The sequence below is a fragment of the Peromyscus maniculatus genome, chromosome 8 (genome assembly GCF_049852395.1).
Source record: "Peromyscus maniculatus bairdii isolate BWxNUB_F1_BW_parent chromosome 8, HU_Pman_BW_mat_3.1, whole genome shotgun sequence".
In the NCBI taxonomy this organism is placed as follows: Eukaryota; Metazoa; Chordata; class Mammalia; order Rodentia; family Cricetidae; genus Peromyscus; species Peromyscus maniculatus.
The window spans coordinates 39321764-39334793 of NC_134859.1; the positions used below are offsets into that span (position 1 = coordinate 39321764).

A 13030-nucleotide genomic window follows, 5' to 3' on the forward strand; every position below is an offset into this window, starting at 1 on the left:
TCCCAACCACAGTTCTCCCCCATCTACTCCGCCCAGCTGTCCCCACCTCCCCTCTCCCCCAGATCCACTCCCCTTCCGATTCTCTTCAGAAAAGAGCAGGCCTCCAAGAGACAACAACCAAACATGGGAAACAAGATACAAGGAAACAGGACACAAGCCCTCGTATCGAGGCTGGGCAGGCAACCCAATCAGAGGAAAAGAGCCCCCAAAGCAGGCCAAAGAGTCAAGACCCATCTGCTCCCACGAAAGGAGTTAGGAGTCCCACAAAAACACCAAGCTCACAGCCAGAGCATATGCGCAGAGGACCTGGTGCAGACCTGTGCAAGCCCTGAGCTTGCTGCCTCAGTCTCTGGGAGCCCATGTGAGCCCTGCAGAGCTGATTCAGTGGGCCGTGTTCTCCTGGGGTCCTCCACCCCTCTTCTGACTCCTACAGCCTTTCATCCCTCTCTTCTATGGGGTTCCCTGAGAGGAGGGGCCTGATGGAGATCTCCAGTTTAGACTCTGTCTCTCTGCATAATGTCCAGCTGTGGGTCTCTGCTTCCACTCCCATCTGAAAGCATTTTTTTTAAAGACAATATCTTAGATGAATTTATCAGGGGGGTATTGTTTAGGTTTAGGGAAGGGCTAGAAACTCAGGGTTCTACATCATTTGGGCTCCATGTGAGCTCAGTTTATTTATTGCCTTAGACAAGATGTCTTTTGGGAAACATACACTATCTTCTTGGGTAGTTAGGGTGTAATCAGCAGCATCCAAAGTCTCCTGCCTTTCTCAGCAGAAAAGCCCCACAGGGATGACGGGTTCTTCTCTTTCCCATGCTTTTCTTCCCGTGTCCATAGGGCTTTCCTGGTCTTTCTACCGTGGACATTGTGACCCAACCCTTGGCCCATTCCTACTACCCAACCACGAGGATGCCTGGCTGCCTTGTTACTAGCTGCAGGATGGGAGGATGTGCGCATCCATTCAGTTAGTACTGTCTGAGTCTCCCCAGCTTGGAGTGGGGGGAGGAGTCGTGTGGATGTTTCTTCTTGCTTTCTTCAATTTAGCTTTTCATATTTCTTATGTTGGAAATCAGGTGCCTGATATTGTAGCATGAGACTTAAAAGTTCTTATTAATAAAATCAAACCTGAGCCAGGTATTGGGGTGAATGCTGGAAGATCAGATAGACAGAACAAGCCACAGCTAACCTCACCTGGCCAACTTCTCAGCTGGTCTTGTTTCCTCAGACTGGAAGCTTCTGAGTCCTCATCCAAATGGATCTCAGCTGAACTGCTGCTAGAAGCCTGAATGCTTAACCAGCCAAATGCTTCTAGTTTCTGGTCCTCACCCTTATATACCTTTCTGCTTTCTACCACCACTCCCCTGGGATTAAAGGCTTGCTTTCTGGGATTAAAGGCGTGATGAGTCACCATGCCTGGCTCTATCCTTGAACACATGGATTTCTGCCTCTGGAATGCTAGGATTAAAGGCGTGTGCTACCACTGCCTATCCTTTATGTTTACTATTGTGGCTATTCTGTCTCTGACCCCAGATAAGTTTATTAGCTTGCACAGTATTTGGGGGAACACAATACCACATGATATTCCTCAGGTAGGTCTGGAACGGGTAGTTTGGGAGCAGGGATAGGGCTCTGTGGGGGAAGATGGAGGAGGGGCTTGCACTGTGCTCATCTCGCTCTGCTTCTCCTCCATGGATGCTTTTGCATTGATGTATGTTGTCTACTTTCATGGGGAGACGCCGATGTACTGTGCTGTTAGGTCAGGGTTCCGGAACAACCACTCCCCAGGAAATGTCTGTGTGCTCAAACCCAGGTCCAAAAGTTCATCCCAAAGAAAAGCCAGTGCCCAGTGTCCAAGGGACAAGCACCAGGGTCAAAGACTTTATTCAATGGCCAAAGAAAGGAGAAGCAGGGGCCTTGCTCGTGAGTTAACTTCTAAGCCAGCAGACTGGGGAGTTACAGACAGGGGAGAAGAGGGGCAGGGCAGGCTAATAAAGGGGAGGGACATGTATGTTCCTTCTGGGAAGAGGGGAAGACCTTCTAGGAGGTGGACGCTACCTCTCCTTGCTTCTCTCCTGGTGTTTACAGTCACGGTGGCCCATAAGTGATTTGAGCCTTAAAAGGGAGGGAGGTAAGATGTTAGACAAGTCTAGGTGGAGTTAACCCTGCCTTGTACTTTGGGACAAAATATTTCTCAAATGGCCATCATGTCTACAGGTAGGGCTGAGAAGGCTCTGCTGCGAAGTTTAAGGTTGATGAGACAGATACAATATGATATATGTGTGGTTTTCTTTTTTCTTGTTCTATTTCTTCACTGGGCTTCTGCAGGCCCAAACATTAAGCTGTTATTTAGGCAAATGGCCTTTGAGACTCCAAAGAGCAAGCCTGATAATCATTATTGCCATAAGCGACATGGTAGGGTTCGTGAGGCGGCTCAGTGCATAAAGGTGCTTGTTGCCAGGCCCAGAGACCTCTGATTTGTAAGATGGCTCATCAGATAAATGGGCTCGCTATGCCAGCCTGACAACCTGAGTTTGCTCTCCAGAGCCCACAGGAAGGTGGTAAGGAGGAGAATCAATTCTGTAAAGTTGCCCTCTGACCTGCACGTGTGCTCTGCAGCATGCACACGGGGGGGGGGGGGGGGGGGGCGTGCACGCACGCGCACACACACACACACAAATAAAAAATTAAAAAAAGAAAAAACCATACACATGAACAATCACCAGCTCAAGACAAATGCACACCAGGGTATCAGTTGTGCACGTACATATGTGCGCTGGAGAAGCAGGGGACTTTAGTGGAGAGCTAGGCTGAAATTTCACATTGACTTTGACACTTTTGACTTTTGAAGCCATGTAGAGCTTTTTTGTTACACAACTAAGAACTTTAAAGGGAGGACTAAGACTACAGGATGGCCCAACAAAATACTGTAAGAAAAAGAGAGGGTCTAGAAGGAATGTCAGGACTTCTGCTGTCAGGCCTTCCCGGGGAGCCGCTGATGTTTGCAGGAGATGAGATATATTTTGATCACCCCTGCTTGCCTCCTTCATTCTCTCTGGGTCCCCTCTTTTTTCCCACCCTTTCCTTTTTCAGACTGGGTCTCACCTAGCCCAGGCTACCTTAAATTCCCCTGCAGTGGAGGATGACTTAAGTTTCTGGTCCTCCTGCCTCTGCTCCCTGGTGGAAGATTTTTCGGGAGCTGGGGACATAATCCAGGGTTTGGTGTGTGCTAGGGGAACACTACCCACTGAGCTCCGCCCCCAGCCCTTTCCCTGCTCAGTGCTGTGTCTGGCGCACACTGGGTGCCTTTCATGCGCTCTATTATTCTCCTGAATTGACTCTTTCAAGAACTGGTTGTCGTTCTGAAATCTGCAGAGGGAATGTCAAACACTGAAGCCCAGATTTGAGCCCCACCCTCCCACCCACTCACAGAGACAAAGATGGAATCAGTTCAGAAAATCCTCCCACGTCTAAGTTCGAGGCTGAGAAGCCTGTTCTTGGCCACAGAGCTCCATGAAGGAAGGGATAGGCAGCTGGAAGCATTTCCTCCTCAGCTTTAAGCATAGACTGAATGTTCCCTTTTACTTTTGAGTGTCCTTGTTCAAAGGTGTGGACCGATAAGGGGGTGGGAAGAGGCGCTGTTTGGGATCTAAGGAAAAAACGGCAGACAGAGTGTGCTTATGGGTGCGGGGTTACTTCAGTCTCCAGTGTCTCCAGGTGTGCAGCTCACCCAGAATCCCATGGAGGAAGACAGGTAGGGAGTATAGTGTTCCCGATACAGATGAGGACCATGAAGCCAGAGAGAGGTGTGACGACATGCCCAAGAGAGGTGGGAACATCTGGGAAACGGGTGTGCTCAATGCTGGTCCCTCTGACTCAGGGTGCTACCCAGGTGACAGATACTATGGCACTGCACTTATGACATCTTCAGCCAGGGTGCCAACATTCTCCTCAAGAAGCTAGCTCATTGGGCCAAAGGCCCAACAAACCAGGGCCGGGCCAGCCTCCTGCTAAGAAGTCTTTCAGACTAGAAGAACAGAGGTAGTGGGACACACACACACACACACACACACACACACACACACACACACAGAGAGAGAGAGAGAGGTATGCACACATGTACATATATATGTACACACAAACAAATAAATGTGAAAAAAAAAAGAAAGAAAGAAAAAGAAAAGACAACTACAATTGTGCAAGCCTCCATGCCGGGGTTGCATTTCGTGTTCAGCCCAGCAGGGGGAGCACCATGATGGTTAAGATTGAAGGTGACTCACGCGCCTTGGGTAGAGAGACAATCTTAGCCACCAGAATATATAGCATCTCCGTATCAACGGATGGAAAAGCAGCAGAGGCTGCCCTGGCCCCAAGATTGAAGAAAACCCTACAGTCCTCGTTGGTGCTGCTGGTTGTTGAGAAAACTCATGGTGCTCATCTTTCTTCCTGGATGCCTGCACAAGTTCCTGAGAGGAGACATGGAGCATGACTCTGGCTCACACTCTGCTGCCGATGGAGGACCCAAATGAAGCTGTTGAAAAGGAACACAAAGGGCAAACACAGCAGAGCACTTAACACACACACACACACACACACACACACACACACACACACACACACGAGGCCCTGGGTTCAGTCCCCAGCCCGGCCTTAGAAGGAGAGAGAGGAGGATGTGTGAGGACCCGCCAGGGCGAGCACACGGCCTGCAGCCAGACACTGGGACTGTAAGCCCTGGTTTTGGAACTGAACAGTTTTGTTGTAGACAGTTATTTATGCGTGGGTGGGGCAGCCTCCTGGAGACAGAGTTCTGACCATGTGTGTTGGATCCCACATTCCCTCTATCAGTACTCAATAGTTTCTGTGTGTGAAAGACCCCCGCTCCATTATGAGGACATGGGGCTTTGGGCCAATGAAATGCCCCCCCCCCATAACTTAGCCTAAGAAACGCCATTCTAAAGGAATCAGAAAAACAGGAGTTCACAGCCGTAGCCAGCCACCCGGCCTTGACAGAGATAGCTATAGCCAGCCTTGAGAGAGATAACTGTGGGCGGCGGCCTTGAGAGAAAGACAGTTGAGTCGAATCAGGATATTTTATGGCTGGCCCCCTGGCCTTGAGGAATAAGCAGCTGGCCTGGACAAGGCCAAATCAGCCACACACATACGACCCCAAGTTCACCCTGGCCTTCTTTGAAACAACCAATAGGGACCCTGTAACTATGCTTCTCGCTTCTGTAACCGCGCCTCTGCCCCTGGGATCCCATAAAAAGTCCCCCTTGCCCTAGGAAAGCGCGCAAGTCCTCCGAGAGACTTGGCCCCAGGTACCTGTGCACCTAATAAAGCCTCTTGCTGTTTGCATCTGATCTGTGGTTTCGGTGTGTTTCCCGGGTCTGGGGTCTCTCCCTGAAGGAAGATCTCCCCTGGGGGTCTTTCATGTGTATGCATTTTAATATACATTGATATTACATATGGTTCGTACATATTAATATATATTCTCACATGTATTGGCTGTATCTAGTATTTTTTGAGTCACGCAAGAATATCTCTGACTTACTTATTCATTTACTATCTGTAGGGAAAAGGGGCTGGCTAAAGAAATCCACCCTGACCCTGGAGCCCAGAACTAGGGAAAGATGGCTCAGATCAGGGCAGATAGAAACACAGTTTGACTCAGTCAGATCAGAGCCATATCTGCCCCTGGCCAGCTGACTTATGAAACCAACCAATCACAGAGCAGGATAGTAGAACCCTGGGCCCAAAGGCAACCCCCTGGTTGACTCCACCCCCAAGACTTCCTGTGTAAACCGCCCTGCCTAGTCAGTTAGAAAAAAAGGTTGTTCTCCCCACCCTGGTAGAGGCAGCTACTCTCCTGGACTCCTCCTTCCCAAATAAATTTCTTTCTCAAAAGAGTTTTGGGTGTGAAGATCTTCATTCACTGGTGTAGAGAAGATCCTTGCTGAGACGTCCCCCAGTGGACAAGACAAGGGAGAGCTGAAAGAGCAGAGCAAGGAGGAGCTGAACAGAAGATCTTTGCTGAGACGGACAAAGCGAGAGAGTGCTGAAAAGTAACACTTTTCTCCTGAGCGGGAGGAGATTGCTACATTTCTGTTGGGGTTTCCCCTTTTGCAGAGTGAAGCAAAAGAAGCAACATCTTAGACCGGAGAAGCAGAGCTCTGCTAGGAAGCCCTTAAGTGGGGACTGAGCAAAGCTCAGCTGTAGCCGCTCTCCAGGAGAGGAGCAGGATTGCTATGTCCTGCGGGGAGACCATCCCTCACCACACCAGGTATACCTTGACTCCTGAAGAGTCAGGATACCCTTCCCTGCTGAAGCAGTTCCAGGCCCCACTCTCCCAAGAGAAGTCAGCAAAATTTCCCTTCCAGGGTTGGGCTGCTTCTTCGCAGTTCCAGCCATCAGAGCTGTGCTAAACAGCTCTAGGTGTCTGGGACATCTTCAGGGCAGAGCTGTTGTTCTGAGCAGCTCGAGGTGTCCGGGATACCTGGCCCTCCAGGGCTGAACTCTCCTTGCAGTTCAGCCATCAGAGCTGTCCTAAGCAGCTCAAGGTGTCACCTGACTCTCAGGTAGTTAGGACACTTTTCCCAGAGTTACAAAACTCACATTTTGGTGCCAAAATTCGGGACCAAACCCAGAATTGTTGCAACTAATTTACTTACATTTTTAGTGCCGAAACCCAGGACACCAAACCCACAGAGTTGTAAAGCTCACGTTTTACAACCAATTTACCTACACTATCATTCTAAAACTTTTTAGTTTTGCTTGTGTGTATGTGTGTGCAGATATGTATGTGAGTGCAGGTACCTGTAGAGGCCAGGAGAGGGTATCAGATGCCTCTCGAGCTGGAGTTAAAGGCAGCCATGGACACCTGACGTGGGTACTGGTAACTGAACTCAGGTCCTCTGGAAGAGCTGGAAGCTCTCTTAACCACAGAGCCAGTTCTCTAATCTCCAATCATTGTTATTTTTAATCTTTAATCTTTTATTTATTCTTTGATAATTTCATATATGAATATAATGTATCTTAATCATACCCATACCCCTAACTGCCCTTGCATACTCCCTGACACCCCCCCCCCCCCCCCCCCCCGCAACATGGTACCTCACTAACTTCATGTTCTCTAGTTTTTCTTCTTTGGTAATCCCCCTAAGTCCAATTAGTGGAGCTTGCTGGAATGTTGACTGATCTCACACAGGTAACCAGAGATACAATGTGGCCATGGGTACAATGGCCTGTCACTTCTGGAAGTCAGGGTTTTGCAACATCCCTCCCCACCCTCTGGCTCTTACAGGCTTCCAGCTGTACTTTAATTCAAAAGGTTCGGGAGAGGAGGAAGACTTGAAGCTGATTTCGAACTGCCTGCCTTCCAGTGATGACTTCTTAATAACACTCTCATGCCAACATCCACATACACCAGTTGAAGATGCTCCAAAGTCTATAGAAACTTAATTTGAACACCACAGTGCTGGAATTGACACACAGGGCCTTTCCATTCTCCTGATTCACAGATGGATAAAATGAGGATCACTAAGAAGAGATTTTCCCAGCATCCCACAGCTTTCTCTTACTTTTAATTATTAATGCCCTACTAATCATACAAGTTATTGGGGTACACTATCTTTACACACACACACACACACACACACACACACACACACACACACACACCACACTACACACACAATGTGTGGATTTTGTCTATCTCTTCTTCTATCCTCAACCCTTCTTCCCCTCCCCTCCCCTCCCCGTCAATATCCTTCCTAGTCTCTAGAAGTCTGCATTAGTTATTTTTTGCTGCTGTGATAAAATACTGGGACACGTACAAACACAGGTGGCAGTGGGAAAGATAAGACCCACATGACGTGCATCATTGTATCCTCCTGACACTCAGTCAATGAGGGAATGGAGGAAGAGGTTGTATGCATTAGGGCTCTAGAAACTGCTCTCTGTTCTATCAAAGACCTATCATTCTGGCCTGACAGCTGCCCTTGCAAAGATGTAAAATAAACATCCCCAGTGTCGCTTCTTCGAGTCTCCAGTGCTCTTATTATGAAGTTGATGTCTTTGTTTCTCATTGTCATCACCCCTGGACACATAGGCTCAATGACACGCCTTAGCTTCTTGTCACCTTAGCGTGCGCCCCGTCCCAAGAACTTTGCCTTAATGAGATAGTTTCTTGTGCTCTTTTTATTATTTCCAACCCCTGTAGTACCGGAAGGCATGTGGAGGGCAGTTGGAATTGATGTTGACACCCCTCCACACCTCACATTCTGTCCCTTCTTAGGGCAGGTTGTGAGCAAGGACCCCTCCAGTCTGAGTAAGGGGACATGCGTTCTCACCTGAGCACACGATAAACTGTGACCAGAGAACTCTGAGGCTGAAGTGAGGGATCACGGGAAGACCCCAGGTCTTGACAAGTGTCAGGAAGCATGACTGCGCACAGAGATCTTCACTGAAGGCCTGGCTTCCCGTGGCTGTGGTGAACATGCTGCAGCAGGCTGTCTGAAAGCAACCCGGGAACGCGATAGGGAGTGGTTCTGAGGCTGACCCCATCCATCACCTCAGAGAGAGACAGTTCTTGAAGCAGGGGAAAGACAGGCCCAGAGAGCAGGAAGCCTGAGGAAAACGAGCTTCCTTCTACTCATTTTATGAGGGAGGAGTTGGCGTCCCGAGGGGAGGGCACTGCTAGCAAGCGGCAGAGTTGTCTCTGCCTTTCCCTGCGGCTCCTACATTAGTGCTTGGACGAGACATAGGAAGCACTGCCCTCATCTAAGTGACCAGGGCCCTTTGTCGCCATTGTGAGGTAATGCCAGGTCTGCCAAACCCGCAGCTGGGGATTTAGGGCTTTGCTCGACGTTTCATGATCTGCCTGGACCCGACCCCTGGAATAGTCCAGTGTCTTTTCCCGCTAATTGGCCCTGAAGACTGAGTCTGGAAGCTGTGGGCTGAGTAAGAGGTGAGGGACGTGGAGGGACAGAGGGAGGGGCAGAGTCTGGAGACATTTTCAGCTGGGGTGTGGCTAGAGCCGTGGAGACCCTGAGACACACAGTGTGTTCTTGGAGCTGGCCCCCCGCACAACCTGACTTTAAAGATGCATTTTATTATTCGTGTGTGTGTGTGTGTGTGTGTGTGTGTGTGTGTGTGTGTGTGTGTACGTGAAGTACAGGTGCCCCTGGAGGCAGAGGAGCACGTTGAATCCCCTGGATGTAGGATAGATGATTGTGAGCCACCTTACATGGGTTCTGGGAACTAATCTCGGGCCGTCTGCAAGAGAAGTACCTACCCAAAGACTGAGTCGACTCTCCAGCACCCTAATTTGTTATAAATTATAAATAGTGCTTGTTTGAGTTTCCTATCCTTCTATAATACCTACACACAGATTTTTAAAACACAAGTTTATTCACTCATAGCACCAGAGGTTGGGAGTCCCAAAGCCATGGTGTCCTCAGGACTCGGTCATTCTGAGGCTTTAAGGAAGATGCCATTTCTTTGCTTTTCAGCTTTTAGAGGCTCCTGTAGACACTAGGCTCATGGCTCTTCCTCTTATCCTTCCAACTGGTGGGAGACCATCTTCCTATCCCACACTCTTCCCTCCCTCCCTCCTATATACCCAGCTAGTCCTGGATCATCTCATGTCAAGTTCTTTAATTGACTCACATCCACAAAGCCCCTTTGCCATGGAAGGGAGTCTTCTCACAGGTTCTGAGGTTAGGAGCCATGTCTGGAGGCCATCATCATCATTTTGTCTACATAAGAGTTTCTTAAACTTCTTCCCAACTCTGACCCCTTTCTGCCTGAGAAATTTTTTGTTTCGTTTTGTGAATTTGGGTATGCAGGCATCTAAAATAGATATAAGCATCAAATGTTTACTAGTAACAAATCATAAATACATTTACTTTAAAACTGTTCTCTCTCTGGGCATGGTGGTGCACGCCTTTAATCCCAGCACTAAGGAGGTAGAGACAGGCGGATCTCTGTGAGTTTGGGGCTTGCATGGCCTACATATTGAATTCCAAGACAGCTTGGACTTCACAGAGCAGTGCTCCTCAACTGTGGGGTGCAACCCCTTTAGTTAGAGGTCGAACAACCCTTTCCCCTGGGTTGCATATCAGAGATCCTGCATATCATATATTTACATTATGATTCATAACGGTAGCAACAAAAATAATGTTATGGTTGCGGGTCACCACAACATGAGGAACTGTGTTAAAGGATTGAAACATTAGGAAGGCTGAGAACTGACACAGAGAGACTCTGTCTCAAAAAACAAAACAAAACAAATTTTTCTGTCAATCTTATAATCATCAATTCTGAGAATGTTGCTTTGGATAAATACATAGTATGAAATGGTAGAAATATGTGTAGGGTCATTTCAGAAATTGTTGGAAAATTTGTCTTAAGTCAAGACACTTAATGATTTTTAAAAATGACACTCAGGTCAGCAACTAAATCATAATTTGAAAAATTAAAAAGAACTATATGTATGTATGTATGTATGTGTGTGTGTGTATGTATGTATGTATGTATGTATGTATGTATGTGCATGCCTGCTTACCTATATATGCACCACACATGTGTGCAGGAGCCATCAAATGTAGCAGGCTTTCTAGAACCACCAGCCCCCAGATCATGACATGGAGACTTATCATTAACTATGAATACTTGGCCTTAGCTTAGGCTTGCTTCTACTTAGCTCTTTTTATTTTAATGTAAATTAACCCAATTCTATTAATCTATGTGCTGCCCTGAGGCTTGTTTACCTCATCTATGTACTGTCCATCCGGCTTTCCTGCTTCCTTCATGTCTATCTATCTGGTCCCCAGCTAGCGGGCCCTCATCTGGCTGGGTGGCTCCACTTTTCTCTCTGGCCATCAACCCTGCTTATCCTTCCTCTGCCTAGCTATTGACCATTCAGCTTTTTATCAGATCAATCAGGAGCCTTAGGCAGGCAGGGTAAAACAGCAACACATCTTTACATAGTTAAAAAATTATTCTGCAACACAAAAAAAATGCAACACATCTTTACATAGTTAAACAAATATTCTGGCCGGGCGTTGGTGGCGCACGCCTTTAATCCCAGCACTCGGGAGGCAGAGCCAGGCGGATCTCTGAGTTCGAGGCCAGCCTGGGCTACCAAGTGAGCTCCAGGAAAGGCGCAAAGCTACACAGAGAAACCCTGTCTCGAAAAACCAAAAACAACAACAACAACAACAACAAAAAAACCCAAATATTCTGTTCCACAACAGTGGAGGGCAGAAAAGAGCATGGGATCCCCTGGAACTGAAATTACTGGTGGTTGTGAGCCTCTGTGTAGGTAGGTGCTGGGAACTGAGCCTGGGTTCTCTTCAAGAACAGCAAGGACTTTTAATTTCTGGGCTATCTCTCCAGTCCCAAAAACCCAATTTAAAAAATTAAACCTCCTAATCCAATCCAATCCAATCCAATCCAATCCAATCCAATCCAATCCAATCCAATCCAATCCAATCCAATCCAAAGACAGACTGATTTGACACATGCTGAGTAGTGACCCTAGGTAAATATTAAAAGTCTTTGTTTTTCATAACTCAGCTTTATGTTTCTGTAAGAGTATGTAACTGAACATACAGTAAAAACATTGCAGTTTATAACATATAATGCAAAGATTTGGAATATAGCTGAGGTGTTTCATGCTACATTCCTTGGTATTGTGTGGCCATGAGCATGTACACAGCATGTGTGTTATGTTCTCAGAGCCAATCCATTTCATACAACTATGGTAAGCACTCATAGAAATGCCCCAGATTCAGGGTAAATTTGATTTTGAAGCATTTTTTTTTTTGTCACTGCACATTTAGAAACCTTTGACTAGTACTAAGTTTTCACAACCCCACAGTTAGTTACAAGATGCCGTAGAGGGCCACAACCCACGGTTTAAGTGGCTGTGTTTTACCCCATACAGCCCTGGTTGCCTAGGATAATCCCATTATAATCCTGAAGGTCACACAGCCTCTTTGATTCTTGTGTCTCCAGCTGAACAAAACATACTTAGAATGCTTCTCTTGCCCAGTGCTTTCCCGACTTGCCAACGTCCCGGCAGGCAGAAAATGATAACATTTTGAAAGCTCTTGAAATAAAAGAACAAGACTGATGCTAGCTGTGCCAGTCTTGGTTTGGTACCAAGGCCAGGACTGTGCCTCACCTGGGCCCACGGGCTCTGACACTCCTGTCATTTGGTTTTGCCTGGGTCGGTGCATGTTGTAAGCTGGTGCACCCCTGGCATTTTGGCGTCATGCTCCCTACCCCCAGCCCTGTGTTCCTCCAGGATCCTCCACTTCTCCTTCACACTAAGTGTGGGGGTGCTGGTGTTGCTGTCAGTCCGATTTAACCCCAGAACAAATGGACTCTTGAATAGTTTGCAGACATTTTTCCTGGGACCTCAATTGCTGTGTCTGTAACTTTAATAGCTTTTTTTTTTTTTTTTAAACTGGGAATGGTGTCCAGATGCTTCTGGTGATACTCACCTGTGTTTTATCACATGAATGATGCTACACACACACACACACACACACACACACACACACACACACACACACACACACTCACCCCAGGCAGGCTCTCTGCCCCTGAGCTGTAGCTCCAGCCTTGATTGTGTCTTTGATACTTTGCCATAATGTATCTTCAAAAATATTATTTGCAGTATTTTTTTAAAAATTGCACAGTCTCCCCCCACGGTCTCAAGAACCATAAGAAAAGAGTCAAAACAGGTTAGGCAGATGGCTCGGTTGAGAAAGTGCCCACTGTGCAAGCGCGGAGACTCCAGTCTGATCCCCGGCACCTGTATAAAAAAGCTGGACACAGCGGCACTGGCTTCTAACCCCAGGGCTGGGAGGGTGAAGACGGGCAGATCCCCGGGGCTCAGGGGACACCAGTACAGTTTACTTGGTGAGTCCCAGGCCAGTGAGAGACTCTCTCTCCAAAAACACGGTGAGGGCTGGCAGAATGGCTGAGCTGCTGACTGGGGGCAGACACCTCCCAGGCCTGCGGG

At 47.7% G+C, this 13030-nt stretch overlaps 1 protein-coding gene across 2 annotated transcripts in view; it reads left to right on the top strand.

The window, feature by feature from the left end:
• The first annotated feature begins 8833 nt into the window (after positions 1-8833).
• The window catches only part of Slc36a1 (solute carrier family 36 member 1), a 43458-nt gene continuing 39261 nt past the window's right edge, over positions 8834-13030 (top strand). Inside the window, exon 1 of one of the 2 annotated variants that reach the window (XM_076542375.1) lies at positions 8834-8962. The gene's annotated coding sequence lies outside the window, so the exon portion shown is untranslated. The remainder of the gene's footprint in view (positions 8963-13030) is intronic. The other variant, XM_042284019.2, reaches the window with a different exon arrangement.